This window comes from Chenopodium album, chromosome 19, assembly GCF_948465745.1.
Source record: "Chenopodium album chromosome 19, dcCheAlbu1.1, whole genome shotgun sequence".
Taxonomy (NCBI): Eukaryota; Viridiplantae; Streptophyta; class Magnoliopsida; order Caryophyllales; family Amaranthaceae; genus Chenopodium; species Chenopodium album.
In genome coordinates, this window is record NC_137852.1 from 22055303 (window position 1) to 22067185 (window position 11883).

An 11883-nucleotide genomic window follows, 5' to 3' on the forward strand; every position below is an offset into this window, starting at 1 on the left:
TGAAGATGAAGATTTACAAAGATTCAATCAAGCTCCCTCTTCAATATCCAAGTTCATCAATGGAAATCCCACTTTCTCTCTCTACTAATGAAGTTTCTCTATCTAAATTAGGGCTAAAATGTTTCTAAGTAATGATAGATCATCCACTAATCTCTCTACGACCTATATATATATGTCCTTAAAGATACAAAAATACGAAACAAAAAGACTGCAACTCAACGGTGCGCGCCCACGCACATACACTGCGCACTCGCGCAGAAGTTGTTTGTGCGCCCTCGCAGATCTTGTGCGCCCGCATATCTGTGGGTACGGAGAATTAAACCCATGGATGGGCGCCTTCTCCCAGCAATACTGCGCGCCCGCGCTTGAGGAGTGTGCGCCCACACACAAGGCGCACACAAGGCGCACGCAACTCTCTGTTTTGGTTCTGCTTATGCTGCTGTTCTGTGCGGGTTCTCCCAGGGCTGCGCGCCCGCACACCTCAAGGTCGCGCGCCCGCACACAAAGCGCGCACAAGGCGCACAAATCTTCTGTTTGTGTTATGTTCTTGGAGCATTCCTGCGCGGGTTCTCACAGTGCTGCGCGCCCGCACACAAGGGAGTTTGGGGGTGAATTGCTCTTCTTCCAATGCCTTGATTCCTACAAAACAAAAACAAAGAAAACAAGAAGAATGGCAAACAAAGAAAAGAGGAACAAAAAGGAGAGAAAAGGGGGCAAACAAGCTACAAATGGGTGGGAAAAACCCGTAAAGAGAACACTAAATTGTGGCATAAATGCCGCTCATCAGTACACACCACATAACACTTGAGGAGGGCACCCTACCTTCTATTGAACGACAAAGGAAGCTACATCCCCAAATGGGAGAAGTAGTTAAGAAAGAAATCACCAAGCTTTTGGATGCGGGAATCATATTCCCCATCTCAAGCTCAAGGTGGGTCTCCCCCGTGCATGACGTTCCTAAAAAGGGGGGTATGACCGTAGTTGAGAATGAGAAAGGTGAACTCATTCCAACTAGAACGGTCACCGGTTGGATGATGTGTATAGACTATAGATGTCTAAACACATCAACAAAAAAGGATCACTTCCCTCTCCCTTTTATTGACCAAATGCTTGAAAGGTTGACTAGGCACAAATTCTATTGCTTCCTTGATGGATTTTCGGGATTCTTTCAAATTCCTATTCATCCCAAGGATCAAGAAAAGACAACCTTCACATGCCCCTATGGTACTTTTGCATATAGAAGAATGCCCTTTGGATTGTGTAATGCTCCGGCGACCTTTCAAAGGTGTATGATGACCATTTTTGGGGACATGCTTGAAGAGGAAATGGAAGTTTTCATGGATGATATTTCCGTGGGAGGTGTTTCATTTGAGGATTGCCTCAAAAATCTTGAAAAATGCCTTGAGAGATGTGAAAAGGTCCATTTGGTGTTTAATTGGGAAAAATGCCACTTCATGGTGGAAGAAGGGATTGTGCTAGGCCATAAGATTTCTCATAAAGGCATTGAAGTTGACAAAGCTAAGATTGAGGTGATAGAGAAGTTGCCTCCTCCGGTCAATGTGAAAGGGGTAAGATCGTTTTTGGGTCATGCCGGATTTTATAGAAGGTTTATCAAAGACATTTCTCTCATTGCTAAGCCCTTAAATGATCTTCTCCAAAAAGATGTTGATTTTGTCTTTGATGATGCTTGTTTGGAAGCTTTTAATAGATTAAAGAAAGCTTTGACTTCTACTCCTATTGTCCAAGCCCCTAGATGGGATTTTCCATTTGAGCTTATGTGTGATGCTAGTGATACGGCCATAGGAGGTGTGTTGGGTCAAAGAATCGACAAAAAGCTCCAAGTCATCTATTATATGTCAAAGACCCTCAATGGTGCTCAAAGAAATTACACAACAACGGAAAAGGAATTCTTGGCTATTGTTCATTCTTTTGAGAAATTCAGTTGTTATTTGTTGGGGTCTAAGACTATAGTCATCACCGATCATGTGGCTTTGAAGTATCTCTTTGGAAAAAAGGAATCCAAACCGAGGTTGATTCGTTGGGTCCTTGAGCTTCAATCTTTGATCTTGAGATCCGGGATAAAAAAAGGTGCGGACAATGTTGTTGCGGATCATTTGTCTAGACTTGAGGATTTTCAAGTTCAAGATGATGGGTCTCCTATAGAGGACCGGATGTTGGATGATTCATTATATGTTATCAATGTAAAGGAGCTCCCTTGGTTTGCCGATTTGGTGAATTTTCTTGCTTGTGGGGAGTTTCCTCCTTCCTTTTCAAACAATCAAAGGATGAAGCTCAAGAGAGAAGCTAGGCACTATGTTTGGGATGATCCAATCTTGTACAAAAGAGGTGTTGATGGATTTTTGCGCCGGTGTGTGCCAAATGAGGAAATACCAAATGTTTTGAAGATGTGCCACTCGGATCCTAGTGGTGGTCATATGGGTGTTTCAAGAACGGCCTCTAAGGTGCTTCAATGTGGATTATGGTGGCCTAACCTCTTCAAGAATGCTTGGGAGTATGTCAAAAGTTGTGACCAATGCCAAAGGACCGGGAATATTTCAAGAAGGAATGAGATGCCCCAACAACCAATACATGAGTTGGAAATATTTTTGGGGTATAGATTTTATGGGTCCTTTTCCATCTTCTCATGGGAATCAATATATTCTTGTTGCCGTTGATTATGTGTCAAAGTGAATGGAAGCCATTGCTTCTCCAACTAATGACCATAAAGTGGTGATGAAATTTTTCAAAAATATAATATTCCCTAGGTTTGGCATCCCCAAAGCGGTTATAAGTGATAATGGCTCCCATTTTGTGCACTATGCTTTCCGAAAGATGTTGAAGAAGCATGGAGTGAACCAAAGATTTGGTCTTCCTTAATCATCCTCAAACCAATGGGCAAGTTGAGGTATCGTCAAATTAAGTTGATTCTTGAGAAGACGGTTGCAAGGAGTAGGAAAGATTGGGCAAACAAGCTAGATGATGCCTTGTGGGCATATAGAACGGCTTTTAAGACTCCTATTGGTACCACTCCTTATCGCTTGGTTTATGGGAAGTCTTGTCACCTTCCGGTTGAGCTTGAGCACCGCACTCATTGGGCTATTAAGAAGATCAATTTTTATTTAGCTAGTGCGGGTGAGCAACGTTGGTTGGACTTACATGAGTTAGAAGAGCTTCGGTTGGATGCGTATGATTGTGCTAGCTTATATAAAGCTAAAACTAAGGAGGTGCATGATAAGCTCATTGAGAAGAAAGAGTTTGTTCCGGAGGATAAAGTGCTCCTTTTCAATTCCAAAATGAGGCTTTTTGACAAGGAAATAACCGCGTCGTCAAACGACTACACCTAGATCAAATACAATTTATACACCTAAACAAACCTAATACGAGTATAAGGCAAGCATAGGGGTCGAACCACAGAGAACGGATAAACACCACAAAATGTTATCGACAATTAAGCTAGTCCGGAATAGGAGAAAAATAAACTAAAGTCTAAATATGCTAAAACAAGAAATAAAACATTAAGGGAAATGGTTTAGGTATAGCATTCACTTGAACATAAACAAAGGCATAGAAGTTGAATTAATTATGAACTAAACATGCTTGAATATCGAAGTAAGGTCCAATCTAACCGCCTTCCGGGGCTAATCGGCTTCTCCTAACATAGCCTCTATGTTTCCACATTAGAACCATATACTAGGAGGTACTATCAAATAACAATCGATATAAATGAACTTAGCTAAGTCAACTTCCGTTTCATGTTAGCAAAGATTCACTCCCAATCAACTAACAACATGCATTTTGCAAGGAGATTGAAGAATATCAAGCATATAAAGACTTTAATCACAAATAAATCAATTCTAAACCCTAGAACATGCTCAAGATTCAACTACACCACCACCATCCCCTTAATGGGGGAATTACTCACTAATCATGATAACAACTAGATTAATCAACAAATAATCAAGAATCAACATGATTAATAAGCAATACCAACAACAAAAACAATAATCAAAAGAAAGCAAATAAAAATAGAGGAGAGAGAGTTAGAGATTCTCATTGATTGAAGATGGAAGTCTACAAATAAGATGATCAATCTTCTTCTTCAAGATCCAAGCCACAATCAACAATGGTGAAGCCCCTCACTTTCTCTCTCTAAACTACACTAATCCTAAACTAAACCTAGAGAGAGAAGCTCTCCAAAAACTAGGGAGAAAGAATGAAAAATGAATGAAGACCTCTTTTTTTTGTGCAAAACAAGCCCCGCAATATATAAAGAATCGCGCAAAAACGCTGAACAGGACACGCTGCGCGCCCGCGCAAGGCAGCTGCGCGCCCGCGCAAGGCATCTGCGCGCCCGCGCAAGGCAGCTGCGTGCCCGCGCAAAGCAGCTGCGCGCCCGCGCATTTAAGGGTTGCGCGGCTTGTGCTTTGGTGTGTGTGCCCGCGTTGCTGGCTGCGCGCCCGCGCAGTGTCGGTGTGCGCCCGCGCACATGTCGTTCACAGGCCGCGCAAAACTTTCTGCCTTGCTTCTGCTATTTTGCCAGTTTTGCGCGGGTTCTCATAGGGCTGCGCGCCCGCACACTCTGGCCTTTCTTCGATTCTTCTCTCATGCTTCCTTGGCTTCTTCTTTGCAATCCAAGACTTTAAATACCTAAGCACAAACACCAAGGGAAGCAATAAGGTAAAGGGAACGGTGCAAACACGCAATGAAAGCAAGCATTAAGGAATATACGCGATTTCATTAAAAACACATCGAGACATGCATGCACGCATTATTTGAACAAAACTACTACAAAACACCCTAAGACAAGCTAAAACAAGGCATAAACACTATCCTAGGAGCGACATAAATGTCACTCATCAAATTCCCCCAAGCTAAACCTTTGCTCGTCCTCGAGCAAAGCTAGAGCAAAAGAGAACAAGAGGAAAATTATTGGAAGCAAAAGAAACAAAATAGAAACAAGGAGAAAGAATGTACACTAACTCACTAACGTAGGAATCACGGTTGTTTTTAGCTACAACAAGCCCTTAAAACCCCAAAGTCGCCTATGAGGACGAGTGAGGTCTCGTGAGGGTTTCCTAAGAGCTTAACCCACAACTCTTGAGAAAAACCAAGGCAAGGCAACAAAAGGAAAAGGAAAAGAAACATAAAGAGAAAAAACAAAACACAAGCTCATATATGGACCAGAGATAAGGACAAGTACTAATGAATGCAAACCTTTCTAAATGGACAAATGTATGCACGTTCCAAGATGTCAGTGGTTGATTGAAACATAACACATGCTAAGCATAGAGAACTACTTAGGACTCAATCCACCCTAGCCCCAACCAATCGGGCCACGTTCTCTCCACTAGCTTCAAATCAACCCTTAAGCTAGCTTCTCAAGATTCCACGAAGGAACCAGAAAAAGATAAAGAAATGAAAAACTTTGAGAAGGTAATCCCGACGTCTCAACTATGCATACTCTTTCCATAGGTTTGAAGTCTATCTCTCTCCACCGTTTTTTTGACCTAACCCACTAGAGTCTAAGGGTCTTTTTATTGGTTGTAACGTAAGGCTAAGGGTTAAGGCGAGGTAAAAATTTAAAATTTGGTGAAATTTCCTAAGTGAAGCAAAAAGTGCGGCCGACACTCAAAAATAACTCAAGAATTCACTAAATATCAAGCAAAAATACCACTAATGCCATTCCCCAAAGCTTATTCAACACAAACACACAATATTCCCCCCAAGCTTGAACAAAGCATTGTCCTCAATGCTTAACTAAGGAAGAAAATGAAACCAACTAAAAATATTTTTGTTGTTTTTTTTTTTTTACTTTTTTTTTTCACTTTTTTTTTTTTTTTTTTTACTTTATTCAATGTCCTTGCCTTTTTAACTTTGGACGGCTTTTTCCTGAAACTTCATTTGATTTCCATAAATTTGCATATTACTTTACAAGCTCAACTCTAACCAAATCTCAAAATGCATCCTGTCTATGATCAACAACTCAAAACTCAAACCTCACATGCCAATGCTTCACTAACTAAAAGGTTGGTAAACATAGGCCATTAGGTTTGTAATGTGGTTTAAACAAGAGCGGGAAACATAAGGCTCAAATTGGTTAGCAAGTAGGTTTATGCAAAATAGAAAATCAAATTTGTAACAAAATAAAAAGAAGATAAAGAAAAATGAGAAAGAAGTGCCCTTTTCCTCCCCTAGAGTGCTTCGGTCACGATCTTGGGAGCTATAAGTCAAAACAAGGATCAAGACATGCATAGCTAAGGATCCAAATGTGCCACACAACAAAGTAATGAAGGCTAGAACAATGTTACCTCACACGGGATTATAACTAAGCAAATACCAACCAAGGGTGCCAAATCCACTATAGAGAGCAACACCATCTTACCACATACCCGTGAACTAAGGCTTCATGGCGCCCTAAAAGTTCTTAACCCGGCTACCTTAGCATGTAATATCCTAGAGTCAACCAATGACACTCTCAAGCCGTGCACACATTAACCACTTAGGAAGAAAGACATTCAAGAGTAAACAAATCCAAAAGATATAATGTCCAATTAAGAACAAATAAAACACGATTGCTAAACTTGCCTTGAAGTAAACAAAAATCTTTTTGGATTTTCCAAAAGCATGAAAAACATGGAAATGCATATACTCAAGTGCATGACATATAAGAATCAACATCCCACCAAACATGATAGAATATCCTCCCCCAAGCTTGAATGAAACCAAGCTCTCAAATCATAAACGATGAAACCAAGGAGGGGAAAACAAGGAAAAATTAATCCAACATTACCAACACATGATCTTCAAGTCACAATAAGTAAGAGAGAAGGGAAAAGAAGGATATTACCGGATATGGGATAAATGCAAAATCACACAAAAAAACCCGAAATAACCTCATGTGAGCCACAATCTCTACAAATAAGGCTTGAATTCCACATGATAGGTAAGTTGAGGCACATTTCCTTGATTCTTGATCATCACCAATGCGCAAGAGTATATCAAGTTGTGTACCTAGCAAGGAACACAAATACGTCCATGAGATAAAATCTAATCTAAAAAGAAAAGAAAATGAAAACAATAAAACACGGGTTATTTCCCGCAAAGGCTTGCTTAACGTCCAAGCATGACCAATCTAGTAAATAACCCGACAAAGAACGCAAAAGCTTGTCATATGCACCGGCAAACATATCAAGAAGTAGAGTGATGAGTGACATTTATGTCGCTCCTAGGATAGTGTTTATGCCTTGTTTTAGCTTGTCTTAGGGTGTTTTGTAGTTGTTTTGTTCAAATAATGCGTGCATGCATGTCTCGATGTGTTTTTAATGAAATCGCGTATATTCCTTAATGCTTGCTTTCATTGCGTGTTTGCACCGTTCCCAATACCTTATTGCTTCCCTTGGTGTTTGTGCTTAGGTATTTAAAGTCTTGGATTGCAAAGAAGAAGCCAAGGAAGCATGAGAGAAGAATCGAAGAAAGGCTAGAGTGTGCGGGCGCGCAGCCCTGTGAGAACCCGCGCAAAACTGGCAAAATAGCAGAAGCAAGGCAGAAAGTTTTGCGCGGCCTGTGCGCGACATGTGCGCGGGCGCACACCGACACTGCGCGGGCGCGCAGCCAGCAACGCGGGCGCACACACCAAAGCACAAGCCGCGCAACCCTCAAATGCGCGGGCGCGCAGCTGCTTTGCGCGGGCGCGCAGCTGCCTTGCGCGGGCGCGCAGCGTGTCCTGTTCAGCGTTTTTGCGCAATTCTTTATATATTGCGGGGCTTCTTTTGCACAAAAAAAAGAGGTCTTCATTCATTTTTCATTCTTTCTCCCTAGTTTTAGGAGAGCTTCTCTCTCTAGGTTTAGTTTAGGATTAGTGTAGTTTAGAGAGAGAAAGTGAGGGGCTTCACCATTGTTGATTGTGGCTTGGATCTTGAAGAAGAAGATTGATCATCTTGTTTGTAGACTTCCATCTTCAATCAATTAGAATCTCTAACTCTCTCTCCTCTATTTTTATTTGCTTTCTTTTTATTATTGTTTTTGTTGTTGGTATTGCTTATTAATCATGTTGATTCTTGATTATTTGTTGATTAATCTAGTTGTTATCATGATTAGTGAGTAATTCCCCCATTAAGGGGATGGTGGTGGTGTAGTTGAATCTTGAGCATGTTCTAGGGTTTAGAATTGATTTATTTGTGATTAAAGTCTTTATATGCTTGATATTCTTCAATCTCCTTGCAAAATGCATGTTGTTAGTTGATTGGGAGTGAATCTTTGCTAACATGAAACGGAAGTTGACTTAGCTAAGTTCATTTATATCGATTGTTATTTGATAGTACCTCCTAGTATATGGTTCTAATGTGGAAACATAGAGGCTATGTTAGGAGAAGCCGATTAGCCCCGGAAGGCGGTTAGATTGGACCTTACTTCGATATTCGAGCATGTTTAGTTCATAATTAATTCAACTCCTATGCCTTTGTTTATGTTCAAGTGAATGCTACTCCTAAACCATTTCCCTTAATGTTTTATTTCTTGTTTTAGCATATTTAGACTTTAGTTTATTTTTCTCCTATTCCGGACTAGCTTAATTGTCGATAACATTTTGTGGTGTTTATCCGTTCTCTGTGGTTCGACCCCTATGCTTGCCTTATACTCGTATTAGGTTTGTTTAGGTGTATAAATTGTATTTGATCTAGGTGTAGTCGTTTGACGACGCGATTATTACCTTGTCAAATTGGCGCCGTTGCCGGGGAACGGCTTCCATTACCGTTGTGTTATCTTACTAAGACTAGTCCATTGTATATATTTTTCCTTTGATTTATTTATGTTCTCTTTGTTTTGTTTTTGGTGATGAAAAATGGCACGTTTTTCTTTTCCTCAATATGATGGTGAGCCTTTTTATGTCTATTTCCATAGACTTGTAGAGTTTTTGAACTATAATGGTTGTAATCCTTGTGAAGCTTGTGAGATTTGTTATTGTGGCATGAATGAACAAACGAGATATGAAGTTGAAAGTGGGTTTAATGGTGAATTTCAAGCATTAACGGTTCATAGTGCTTGGAGCTTTTTTGTACGGTTAGCTAAGGATGTACGCAATAGGGCATGTAATGTTGCTAATTTTGATTCTCAATGTGATAATAGTTTCATTGGTGGCATGAATCCCCATGATTTGTCTTGTGATCCTATATGTGAACCTAGTACAAGTGATTTCAACTCTTTTTCTCCTATTGTTGATGATGAATCTCATTTGCTTGATTATGCCCCCTTTCCCCAATATGATGATGCTCATGTTTATAATGTGAATGATCCTCCCTCCTCATCTTCTTGTTCTTACATGGCTCCAAATGATTTCCCTTATGCTCCTAATGAATCCTTTTATGAGGGTAATTCTATGGAAAATTTGAAGGAAGAGAAGATAATGAAGATAATGGAGATGATGGAGAGGTATAACGAGATGAGGGAAGTTGAGAATAGGGAGGTGGAAGCTAGAATGAAGATGCTTGAGAGCCAAATTCTCCAATTAGCCAACTCTCAAGAAAATGCCCTTCCTTCTTCTTTTCTTCCCCATATGAGTGAGGATCCCATTAGAGAGCATTCGAGTGATGGTGAAGGAGTAGAGAATGAAGAGAGTGTTGATTTTGAAAATCCTAATTCTCTTTCCCATCTTGATGAGTCTCAAGTGTATGTTTGTGACCCTTCAATCTACGAGTATATAGACTCTTTTGAGGTAATGTCCCGCATATTTTTCGAGAGTCATATGAGGACTTATAGATTATTGGATGATTTCATCGAGAACGCTTCTTGGGACTTAGATGAGTTTGAGATGAATCTACCTCCATTCATGCATGATTTTGGGACCTTGGGTTTTGAGATAGTTGAAGGAAAAGTTGTCTATTGTGGTGAAAAGGAGGATAAGGTTGATTCCCTTGGAGTTTTTGAGCTTGAGGGAGGTGTAGATCGTGAGTGCCCTTCGTTTGAGGACTCTATGATTGATTTTCATGCCCTCATTGGCGATGTGAGGCCTTGTGGTGAGGGAGTAGCTACCCCTTTTCCCGTTTCTCATACCCCTTTTTCTCTAAGGTTTGACCACATCCTTTCTTACCCTATTTCTCTCCCTTCCTATCTCAAAGAGCCTATTGGGGAGCCGCCCTCTATGGATGATTTTCATGTCCCTCCTTCCATCATTGTTGAGGATAAGAGGAATTTTGCCAAAAAAAAATTTTGTGATGAGGATTTGCCTTTTTCCTTTTCTTTCCATTCTTCTTTTCCTTCTTCTACTTCTTACTTTCTTGAGTTTCCTTTCGATCCTTCTTCTTCTTTCTTTTGGCATCTCCCTCTTCACTTACGTGCAATAATTTTGTTGCACGTCCTTATTCCGTCATTTGCCTATTTACACCCCCATGAAATGTGTAGTAGTGCATTTGACAAGCTCTTGCGTGCGTTGAATTATTATTTCCTAGAGCGGTCTCGCTTAGACGTTAAACAAGCCTTTGCGGGAAGTAACCCGTGTTTTATTGCTTTCATTTTCTTTTGTTTTTAGATTAGATTTTCTCTCATGGACGTGTTTGTGTTCCTTGCTAGGTACACAACTTGATATACTCTTGCGCATTGGTGATGATCAAGAATCAAGGAAATGTGCCCCAACTTACCTATCATGTGGAATTCAAGCCTTGTTTGTAGAGATTGTGGCTCACATGAGGTTATTTCGGGTTTTTTGTGTGATTTTGCATTTATCCCATATCCGGTAATATCCTTCTTTTCCCTCTCTCTCTTACTTATTGTGACTTGAAGATCATGTGTTGGTAATGTTGGATTAATTTTTCCTTGTTTTCCCCTCCTTGGTTTCATCGTTTATGATTTGAGAGCTTGGTTTCATTCAAGTTTGGGGGAGGGTATTCTATCATGTTTGGTGGGATGTTGATTCATATATGCCATGCACGTGAGTATATGCATTTCCATGTTTTTCATGCTTTTGGAAAATCCAAAAATATTTTTTGTTTACTTCAAGGCAAGTTTAGCAAAATGTGCTTTGTTTGTACTTATTTTGGACATTATATCTTTTGGATTTGTTTACTCTTGAATGCCTTTCTTCCTAAGTGGTTAATGTGTGCACGGTTTGAGAGTGTCATTGGTTGATTCTAGGATATTACATGCTAAGGTAGCCGGGTTAAGAACTTTTAGGGCGCCATGAAGCCTTAGTTCACGGGTATGTGGTAAGATGGTGTTGCTCTCTATAGTGGATTTGGCACCCTTGGTTGGTATTTGCTTAGTTATAATCCCGTGTGAGGTAACATTGTTCTAGCCTTCATTACTTTGTTGTGTGGCACATTTGGATCCTTAGCTATGCATGTCTTGATCCTTGTTTTGACTTATAGCTCCCAAGATCGTGACCGAAGCACTCTAGGGGAGGAAAAGGGCACTTCTTTCTCATTTTTCTTTATCTTCTTTTTATTTTGTTACAAATTTGATTTTCTATTTTGCATAAACCTACTTGCTAACCAATTTGAGCCTTATGTTTCCCGCTCTTGTTTAAACCATATTACAAACCTAATGGCCTATGTTTACCAACCTTTTAGTTAGTGAAGCATTGGCATGTGAGGTTTGAGTTTTGAGTTGTTGATCATAGACAAGATGCATTTTGAGATTTGGTTAGAGTTGAGCTTGTAAAGTAATATGCAAATTTATGGAAATCAAATGAAGTTTCAAGAAAAAGCCGTCCAAAGTTAAAAAGGCAAGGACATTGAATAAAGTTAAAAAAAAAAAAGAAAAAAAAAAAGTGAAAAAAAAAACAAAAACAACAAAAATATTTTAGTTGGTTTCATTTTCTTCCTTAGTTTAAGCATTGAGGACAATGCTTTGTTCAAGCTTGGGGGGAATTTTGTGTGTTTGTGTTGAATAAGC